We start from the raw sequence: 9,759 nt of genomic DNA, 5'->3' as shown, positions 1-9,759 counted from the left end.
ACTTTGAGAACTAAAATACTGTGAGAAAGTGGAAATTTTAGTAGCTCAAATAATTCAGTTTCTTCTGTGTCTTGTGCGTGTGTAAATGGCACAACACGTTAATTTATAAGCACATCTTTCTTAACTTCTTTAAATATTCTGTAGTACATTGACTAGATCAAGTGGGTTGTTCAATGCAGTGAGGTTTTCATGCATTGCCCAAAACATATTTTTTCATGTTATGTAAATGAACACAACTCATTGAACACAAAATTGTGTATTTCATGCTGTGAACTGTGTCAGTGGCTCAAATTAATAGGTTTGTTTTTCTTCTCTCTCTCCATGAAAAAAGGAAGAAACCGTGAAAATACCCATGGGAGAGAGGGAGTTTCTGACAGTTGAGGTAGTAATGACGATATTTATGAAAGGGGGAGAGGCCAAAGTAGGGCCTTAGCTGGAGCAAAGGGGGAGGTTTTTTGTGCAGTTTCATTTTAACCAGCCTCACATCCTGTAGTCCCTACTTCCCCACCCCACCAACAAAGCCACCTGTGACTCCTGAGACAGCCCCACTGCAAAAACTGCAGATCCCCCAGCACTCCCTCTCCTAGCTGGACCCCCTGGCAGCCAGAGCTCTCCGCAGAACTGCCGTGGTTGCTCTCCTGGGTCTCTGGTCAAGGACGGCTACTGGCTACTCCTGAGAATGCAGCTGAGAAATGACTCACCCTTCTCTAGATTCTCACCTGTGGGCTCTGAGAAGCAGGATGGGGCCTGTATGATAAAGTCCATGTAACATTCCCCTCTCATCCCAGCCCTGGTATGTCGCCAGTAGCTGCTGTCCCTGGGTAGCAGCCAAGGATGTTTCCCACCATTCAGGAGACCCCAGCCTGGGACTAAAGTCAGCTTCAGGCTTCTCCTCTCTCCCTTCTTGGAATCAAGTTCATGTTTTTACCAAGAGTTAAAGCAGCCCGAACCCCAGAGTCTGGATCAATGTCACAAGTTCCCTGTGTCTCCATGGAAGAGAATTTGTTAAATCCCAGATGAGTGGGGTTAAATCAGTTCTCAGCCTGAGTCCTTTGCTCTTAATCCTGAGGATATTGTCCCACCATGGGGCCATTTCCCACCTCTCTTTCCTTCTTTGCACAGACACAGGAACAGCGAGATCTTTGTCTGTCCCTTGTGCAAAGCAGGGGGCCAAATTCCATGGAAAGAATGGACGAGGTGGGGGCCCTGGGCACATCCAGCCCTGGCCGTGAGATGTTCCCTCCCCTTTTCTTTATGCTGCTGTTGTTATTTCATCGATTGTCTGGGATCAGGGGCGGCTCTATAAATTATGGCGCCCCAAGCAGGGCGCCGCACGGTCCCGCGGCCGGGGCAGAAGTGTCTGCGGCGGGTGCGCTGGTCCCGGCTCCGGTGGAGCATCCGCAGGCATGCCTGCGGGAGCTCCCTCCAAGCCGTGGGACCAGCGCACCCGCCGCAGTCATGCCTGCGGGAGCTCAAGCGGAGCCGTGGGAAGAGGAGACCGCCGCAGTATTGCCTGCGGCAGGTCCACTCGTCCCGGGCTCCGGTGGACCTCCCGCAGGCATGACTGCGGAAGGTCCGCCGGAGCCAAATACCGTCCTGCCCCGACAACGCCGCCCCACGCGCCTGCTTGGAGCGCTGGGCTCTGGAGCCGGCCCTGTCTGGGATGGGGGAAAAGCTGAGTTCACTCCAGGTGGAGGGGGAAAGAACCGTGAAAGTTTCAGGACCCAACTCCTGCTACCAGGATCACCGAGGTGCTTGGAATTTGCATGGGAAAGGGACTGTGTGAATTGTCAAGGTGGGGAATGAATAACAATCTACAACAAGAGCCACCTCTTTAACCACTGACACAGGCTAATCCTGCTGCCAATAGAAAGGAAAGTGGGAGTGATTCTTTGCTGTTCAGCCATGGAAACAGTGACCCAATTGCACCACCGTGAATGTGCTGGGGAAAGCTGGACTTCACAGGCAGGTGGAAAGAGCAGATCCTAGAAACACCTGGAGCTCCCCACAGCACTGCTGCCACCAGGGTCAGGTGTTGAGTGACTCACAGTGCCCTCCCCCGACACATTACCTTCCAGCAGGGGGTGGCAGCACCCCCCCCCCAATGCAGGGGAGAGGGCTGAGTGTATCTCTGCACCCTGAGTCCAGGGCACCCACTCTCTCTGCCCCACACATAGAATCTGGCCCTGCTGCAAAGTGACCCCTAAGAACCAGCAGCCTCCAGGACAGCAGGTTTGGCCTCAGAGCAGGGAATGTGTCCCTCATGCTGCTGTTAAGCCACTAGGTGCGCTGGAAACAGGAGGGCTCTGAGTGTAACCTATAGCATGCATGGCCCATCTGGGGATGTAGCTCAGTGGTAAAGCACATGCTTTGCATGTATGAGACCCTGGGATCAATCCCCAGCATCTCCAATTTCTTTTCACCCTCCTGCTTTGTTCATGCCCAGAATTTCAATCCTGCTTAGTGAGGGGCAAGTGCCAATTGCATGGAAGGTCTGGAGGGGTTTGCTGCTCCTAAGACTCCTCTGTACATGTAAGATTCCCTGCTGCTTGGGACAAGGGTAGATGAGAAGGGTGAATCCTCCAGCACTGGAGGGAAAGGTCCCATCTGCACAGACTGAGAGGCAAAGACTAGACTTATTTCTTGTCTGGGCCCAATCTTTTCACCTGGGATAGCCCTTGTTCCAGCTCAGGTGATAGTTAGGGGATGTCTCATGACTGCAGCCATGTTTGTTCAGTTCCACCCCCTTATACAGCTTTGGTACAAGGCAGGAATCTTTTGTCTTTCTCCTGGGGAAAAGCCTCAAATTTAAGATGGATTCCTGTACCAGGGGACATGGTCACATGTCCTGTGAGACCCCCCAAGCCTTCATTCTTCCTGGCCTGACTCACGGATGGTGCAGGACAGGGCCATCTCCAGTCAATTGTCCTGGTTAATGGGAGCCATCAAGAGTCCAAACCACTATTAATGGCCCACACTTTGCATCGTTACAACAGGACCTCAGAGTTATAGTTCATATTTCTAGTTTCAGATCCAGGAATGATCGGTTCATACAAATAGGATGAACACACACAGTAGATTTTAAGCTTTGTAATGATACCTTACAAGAGACCTTTTGCTTGAAGCATAGTCCAGTCACTTTATATTCACACTCATTAGCATATTTTCATAAAATCCTAAGGAGTGCAACGTCACAGCAGGGAAAGGGTTTTACTGTGGCACCTGGGAGCAGTTGAGTTTCATGTTCAGGCTGTGGTATGAGTTCGTCCAGGTTTCTCGTAAGCACACAGGGACCTTGGCGGGTGCTCTCGATACAGGAATGGCCCAGATATGATAAAGTGATGGGGATTGCATTTTCCTTTTTTATTTCTGTATTTCCAATGACATTTCTGTTTGTGATTTTGTTTTGCTTTGTATAACTGTGTTTTCTCCTGGATTTGATATTTAATGAAAAAAACAATAAGGCCTCAGGGCACCGGATGGAGGAGCAGGCTGGGGCTAGGACTGCTAAGAGAGTGAGAGTAGCAGGTTTTCCATAGTTTCCTGCCCTCATTTTTCTTGACTAGTTTCTCTTCTGCATGAAATTTGCCACTTTTCAAATGTGAGCCTGGCTAGCTCAGTTGACAGAGCATCAGACTTTTAATCTGAGGGTCCAGGGTTCAAGTCCCTGGTCAGGCAAAGAAATGCTTTCTTGCTGTAACTTCCCCAAAGGGTTTTAGAAGGACTCTCCTTGACTTTAGTTTTTCCTTTTCAGGACATGGCCTTTCCTAGGAAGGGCCCTTTACTGCCTGGGACTGAAGGTGCTACTGCCTCACCTGTCCACTGGCCTCACAGTGTGGAGGAAGAAAGGCCTCTGGGCCTGCAGCAAAGTGCTGTGTGCTGACTTTTTGAACAAATGCAGGGCTGGTCACAGAGGCATGTTCCCACTGAATCCTTCCTGCCAGAAAAAATTGTCCCCACAGACAGGGGCGGCTCCAGGCCCCAGCACGCCAAGTGCGTGCTTGGGACAGCAAGCCGCGGGGGGTGCTCTGCCGGTCGCCATGAGGGCGGCAGGCAGGCTGCCTTCAGCGGCGTGCCTGCGAAGGGTCCGCTGATCCTGCGACTTCGGCGGACCTCCCGCAGGCAAGCCGCCGAAGGCAACCTGCCTGCCGTGCTTGGGGTGGCAAAATGCCTAGAGCCGCCCCTGCCCACAGAGTCCTCCCTGCTGGAAGGCTACAGTAATCAACAGGTGCTCTGCTGGTCCCATGGTGTGAGGGCAGCGCTCAGGACTTTGAATCCTGCAATCTGAGGTGAAGTCTCAGTGGAATCTGAGAACAATTCCTGTGCCACAAACCCTGCGGGGCCTTCCAAGGCTCTGTCTTGCTTTCTCAAAGGCCATGAAAGCCACTACACTACACATTTTTAGCACCTACAAAGGATAAATTCAACAAAACTCCACTTCTATTTCCTCAATATCTGCATCATGAAGGGCAGCATCTCCGATACAATAAGATTAGCTAGGAAAGATCTTCTGTAGGGCCTGGGTTACAAAGGCTTTGGAACCAAATACATGGGCATTGTGCCTAGTTCAAAAATCACTTACCATGGAATTTTCTCCCCAGATCATCTGGGACAATATTGACTTAAACAATTGAACTACACTGTGATCATATGCACTTCCTTCAGTTAGTTGGGGTTTCGCTGTTGTTCACCATTTCTGAGTAGAGATTTTAAATCACTGCTGTTTCTTTGTTAGCCTGTCCAGTAAATTGGAGAGTTCTCTAATGCAGACAGAACTGCACTTCAACCTTCTCCATGTCATCATGGAGGGATGGGGAAAAAGCAAAGCTGAAGTGAGAAATGATGACTTTAGCAAATAGTCATTTGTCTTAAATTCTCCAATAAATCTGAGCTACATCCTATCAAACTGAACTAATATCCAACTGAGTGACCAAGCAGCCTTCAGGAAAGATAGAAACCCACATCACAGAGAGATAGAATACACGGCAATGAAAGTGTGAAGAGAAATTCCAGAGCAGGTTACATCTGATTATTCAGAATCAGGACAAGAGATTCTCCCATCACATTCTCCTCTGATCCATTCAAACATACTTCACTCAGCATTGTCTCAATAGCCACTTATGTTATTTACAAATTTTTTAGTATCCGAGCATTGCCATAATGGGGGACAAAACCACTCACCTTGCCAGAAGTGGCTTTACCAATAGATGGAACCTGGGATTTAAACTCCCAATGATCACACTGTGTTTGGGATCCATTTGAATTCCCCTTCCAGGTCTTTGACACTTTCATCTCCAGTCAGAGCGACTCTAATATAAGATTAAAGAAGTCAAAGCATCATCTCCAAGCACAGACAACTGAGAACTCTTCCTCACAGGACACTTTGAGAAGTGAATGGATAGAATGTGATGATGATAACCTCTGCATGGCTCAGACAAAAGGTAACAGTTCTGCAGTGATGGGGAAGGAGGGAATCTCTGCGTCTCTCCATCTCCTTCCAGTGTCACAGAGGCTGAAATTACACTTTTTTTTCCTGCCCCTGCTCCTCTTCATTTAACTATAATTTGAAAAATTCCCTTTATATCTGCTCTTCAGCACAACCCAGAGCAACGTGAGAACAAGTGGCAATGATACAATCTGTATCACTGGTGACTAACAATAATTTTGAAATAGGCAGAATAGTATAAATGTGATGCTCCCTGGTTCCTGATAGGAAGGGCACACTTGAATTACTCATGGGATAATGGAGTTGATAGAAAGGACAAATGGGTCCACCTCAAAACAGGGCAAATTGCAAAAAGCAAAAATGGGCCACTCATCTGGTCAAACTGAGGGATAACCATGCTGCAAACAGTTCAAACAGCTTTAAAAGTTACTATGTGGGAATCAGGAAAATTATTAGAGAAAAAAAAAGTATTGATAGCCCTAGAGGTGTTTATGTTGTTGATCTCCCTTGCAGATTCTCTGATGACTAACATGGGCTAAGTGCCCACAGAAGGTTTTCCCGCACTCACTGCATTTATAGGGTCTCCCACCGGTGTGCATTTTCTGATGTTTAGAAAGGCCTGAGCTGCTAGTGAAGGTTTTCCCACACTCATGGCATTCATAGGGCCTCTCCCCTGTGTGGATTCGCTGATGGGTAAGAAGGTTTGAGCTGCGACTGAAGGTTTTTCCACACTCACTGCATTCATAGGCCCTCTCCCCTGTGTGGATTCTCCGATGCCTAATAAGGTGTGAACTGCGACTGAAGGTTTCCCCGCACTCACTGCATTCATAGGGCCTCTCTCCTGTGTGGATTCTCTGATGACTAATAAGGACTGAGCTGCGCCTGAATTTTTCCCCACACTCACTGCATTCATAGGGCCTCTCACCTGTGTGGATTCTCCGATGCCTAATAAGGTGTGAATTGCGACTGAAGGTTTCCCAGCACTCACTGCATTCATAGGGCCTCTCCCCTGTGTGGATTCTCTGATGTTCGGAAAGGGCTGAGCTGTCAGCGAAGCATTTTCTACACTCACAGCATTCATAGGGCCTCTCCCCTGTGTGGATTCTCTGATGTTGATAAAGGCCTGAGCTGCTAGGGAAGCTTTTCCCGCACTCACTGCATTCATAGGGCCTCTCCCCTGTGTGGATTCTCTGATGGGTAAGAAGGTTTGAGCTGCAATTGAAGCTTTTCCCACACTCACTGCATTCGTAGGGCCTCTCCCCTGTGTGGATTCTCTGATGTTGATAAAGGCCTGAGCTGCTAGGGAAGCTTTTCCCGCACTCACTGCATTCATAGGGCCTCTTCCCTGGGTGGATTCTGTGATGCTTTATGGGGATGGAGTAATCACATACGTTTTTCCCAAACTCAGTGCATGTATTTTTTCTCTTTCCGCTGAGGATTTCTTGTTGTGTTGTGGTTTCCTTGAGGTCCTTCTGAGTTTCCTGACAGGAAATACATTTACCCATTTTCTCCCCTGGCTGGTTTCCCTGCTCTCCTTCTGGTCTGTGCTGAATGTCATGGGATTTTTCCTGCTTACGACTCCAGGACACATTCCTTTTCGATCTTTGTGATAATGCTCTGTGTTTATCCACTTCCTCAACGTTTTCCTGCTGAGAATTCTGCTCCTCTTTCTCACATACCATTGCGTCACCTGCTGTGATAGAGACAGAAACCTCAGACAGGGATGGAAAGGGGAAGGCCAAACCAATACAAGTACTGGAGAGAGGTCAAATAAACATCAGGAACTGAACTCCCCCAAGTTCTTCCCCAAACAGGAGAGAGGAGGGGATCAATTCAGGCTTCACATCCCATCCAAATTCACAGGGGGAAAGGAGGAAGCTACTGTCTAGTGTCTGCTAGGGTCTACAGGAAGCCATGAGCTATATTTACCCTAAGGATACGACCCCTGCTAGGGACAATATTGAACTGAGAGACCTCCCAAGGGCATTTTAGGGCATCCCAGATGTTTCCTTCAGGCACTTACAGATTCTGAGTTGGTTTAATATTTCCTCACCTGTGCAGGGAGCTCTCAGGATCTCTCTTTCCTCTGAACCCTGGAGGTCTGGGACCCATGGCTCTTCCCCTTGTTCCAGCTGGGAGATCACATCAGGTTGGGAAATTGGAAACCCTGCTCAGATGAAAGAAAACAAAGGAGGTCACTTGATTTCATAAGACTGTCATAAAAAAAAAACTCTATTAATTTAACTTCAGTGCTTAGTGTGAGCTGGTGTGCCTGGGGCAGTCCACACTGAAAATGCCAGGGTCAGGGCAGGTTGAAAAAGGGAGAGCAGATGCTCCCAAAACTGGTGGTTAACACTGAAGTTAAACTCAACGACCAGTCACAAACTGCTTCTGATCCCACACACGGGTTATCGAGACGCTGAAAAAAGAAATCACACAACCCCTTTTATTGCATTCGTTCTCCGACTCCCAATCAGCACCTAGGTCCAGTACAGTGAGAGGTTATTTAAAAACTCTGCTCATATACAAAATGTTTTTCTGACCCCAAAAGGTCAGCCACATTACAAGATCACTATAGGTTTGGATCTTACCCAAAAGACCACACTGCCAGCCAATCCTTTAGCATGGAAAGACAAGACAAGACACGAAAAAAGTTGTTAAATGGGAAAGCAGTGAGATGCATTCAGAAATCTATATATCAAGTTATTAGCAGTATTGTTGAGTTGTTGGCTTGAAAGTCCGTCTGGAACACATCCACAAGTTCGATGGGTCTTTCAGTCCTTTGTTCAAGGCTTCAATTTGTAGAGAAGTTGCTCCAGAGGTAGGAAGAGGGATTGAAGACAAAATGGAGATGATGCAGCTGCCCTTTATATTCCTTTTGCCATGTGGCTTGTACTTCCTGTGTCCCAAACACAAGCTTCACAGCACATGGCATGGAAAAGCCTCGGAGGTCTCAGCACACAGACATACCCCTGCATGTCTTGCTGACTCAATAGGTTTATGCCCTTGATCGGGGTGGGCAAACTACGGCCCACGGGCCACATCCAGCCCACAGAACCGTCCTGCCCGGACGCTAGGGGAGGCTAGCCCCTCCTCCGCAGCCACGCCACCGCCTGGGCAGTGCTCCTGCGGGGCAGGGCTGTGCGCTCCTGCAGGGCAGTGTGCCTGGCTCTGCGTGGTCCACATGGCTGCCAGACACGCTGCTCTGAGCGGCATGGTAAGGAGGTGGGGGCGTTGGATAAGGGGCAGGGAGTCCCGGGGGGCAGTCAGGGGACGGTTGGATGGGGCGGAGGTTCTGGGGGGATAGGGGGTTGGATAGCTGTGGGAGTCCCAGGGGTCTGTCAGTGGGCAGGGGGGTGGATAGAGGTCAGGGCAGTCAGGGGACAGGTAGCAGCGGGGTTGGGTAGGGGGTGGGGTCCTGGGAGGGCAGTTAGGGAGGGGGGGTCTCTGGAGGGGGCGCTCAGGGGACAAGGAGCGGTCTCACAATACCATACAGTGTCACACTTGGTAAAGCAGTGAATTCCCAGGACCAGCTCCCCCGGTCCTTGAAGATGCTGAACACTTGGCATGATGTATTGAAATACCCACATATCTGCTGGGAACACACACAGACAGACACTGTGTCAGTCTGTCCCTATGTTCACTCTTCTAGAAAATTATGATCAATTTTGTACACAGAATGGCATTTTGAAAACACATAATCTACTGAATATTATCCTGTTAAAATGTGTAGCAACACTATGTAAAATTATGAGATTTTACTGTATGATATTACTGAAAGTTATAATTCCGGGGAAGACCAGTTCTTCGGAGACAGCAAGACAAACAGCTGGTCAAACAGCCATTCTGTGGCAGAGGGAAGGTGTGAAGACATTTACATTCCATCACAGGGACACTTGAAGCTCATATGTACAACGGACAGCCTGGCACCATGACTCAGCTGAGAACTGAAGTTGTTTCTAGTACAAAGGACTGAATTATAAAAAGAGGTGAGGAAAATGCTTGAGACACTCTCTCTCCTCTTCCCCTCTGCTCATGACAACTCCTGCAGAGCTGAACGTGGGCGGCAGGGGCGGGTTAGGGGAGTCCTGGCTGAAAGGAAAACCAGCCTGTCTCAGCAATTGGTGAGAGAACATTTGCTTTCAATCCGTTTCAGCTTGTTAACTTAGATCGGGGTGGGCAAACTTTTTAGCCAGAGGGCCACATTGGGCTTCCAAAATTGTATGGAGGGCCGGGTAGGGAAGGCTGTGCCTCCCCAAACAGCCTGGCCCTGCCCCTTATCTGACCCGACCCACTTCCCGTCCCCTGACTGC

At 49.0% G+C, this 9,759-nt stretch overlaps 2 non-coding genes across 2 annotated transcripts; both read left to right on the top strand.

Annotated features, from left to right (window-relative positions):
- Positions 1-2,339: 2,339 nt before the first annotated feature.
- TRNAA-UGC lies at positions 2,340-2,411 on the top strand. Its single transcript has one exon. It is a non-coding gene; the product is annotated as a tRNA-Ala (tRNA).
- A 1,194-nt stretch (positions 2,412-3,605) lies between these two features.
- On the top strand, positions 3,606-3,678 carry TRNAK-UUU. Its single transcript has one exon. It is a non-coding gene; the product is annotated as a tRNA-Lys (tRNA).
- The last annotated feature ends 6,081 nt before the right edge of the window (positions 3,679-9,759 follow it).

The sequence above is a fragment of the Mauremys mutica genome, unplaced genomic scaffold (assembly GCF_020497125.1).
Source record: "Mauremys mutica isolate MM-2020 ecotype Southern unplaced genomic scaffold, ASM2049712v1 Super-Scaffold_100270, whole genome shotgun sequence".
NCBI lineage: Eukaryota > Metazoa > Chordata > Testudines > Geoemydidae > Mauremys > Mauremys mutica.
The sequence above is the reverse complement of the archived record's forward strand: the minus strand, read 5'-3'. Positions and strand labels throughout refer to the sequence as shown.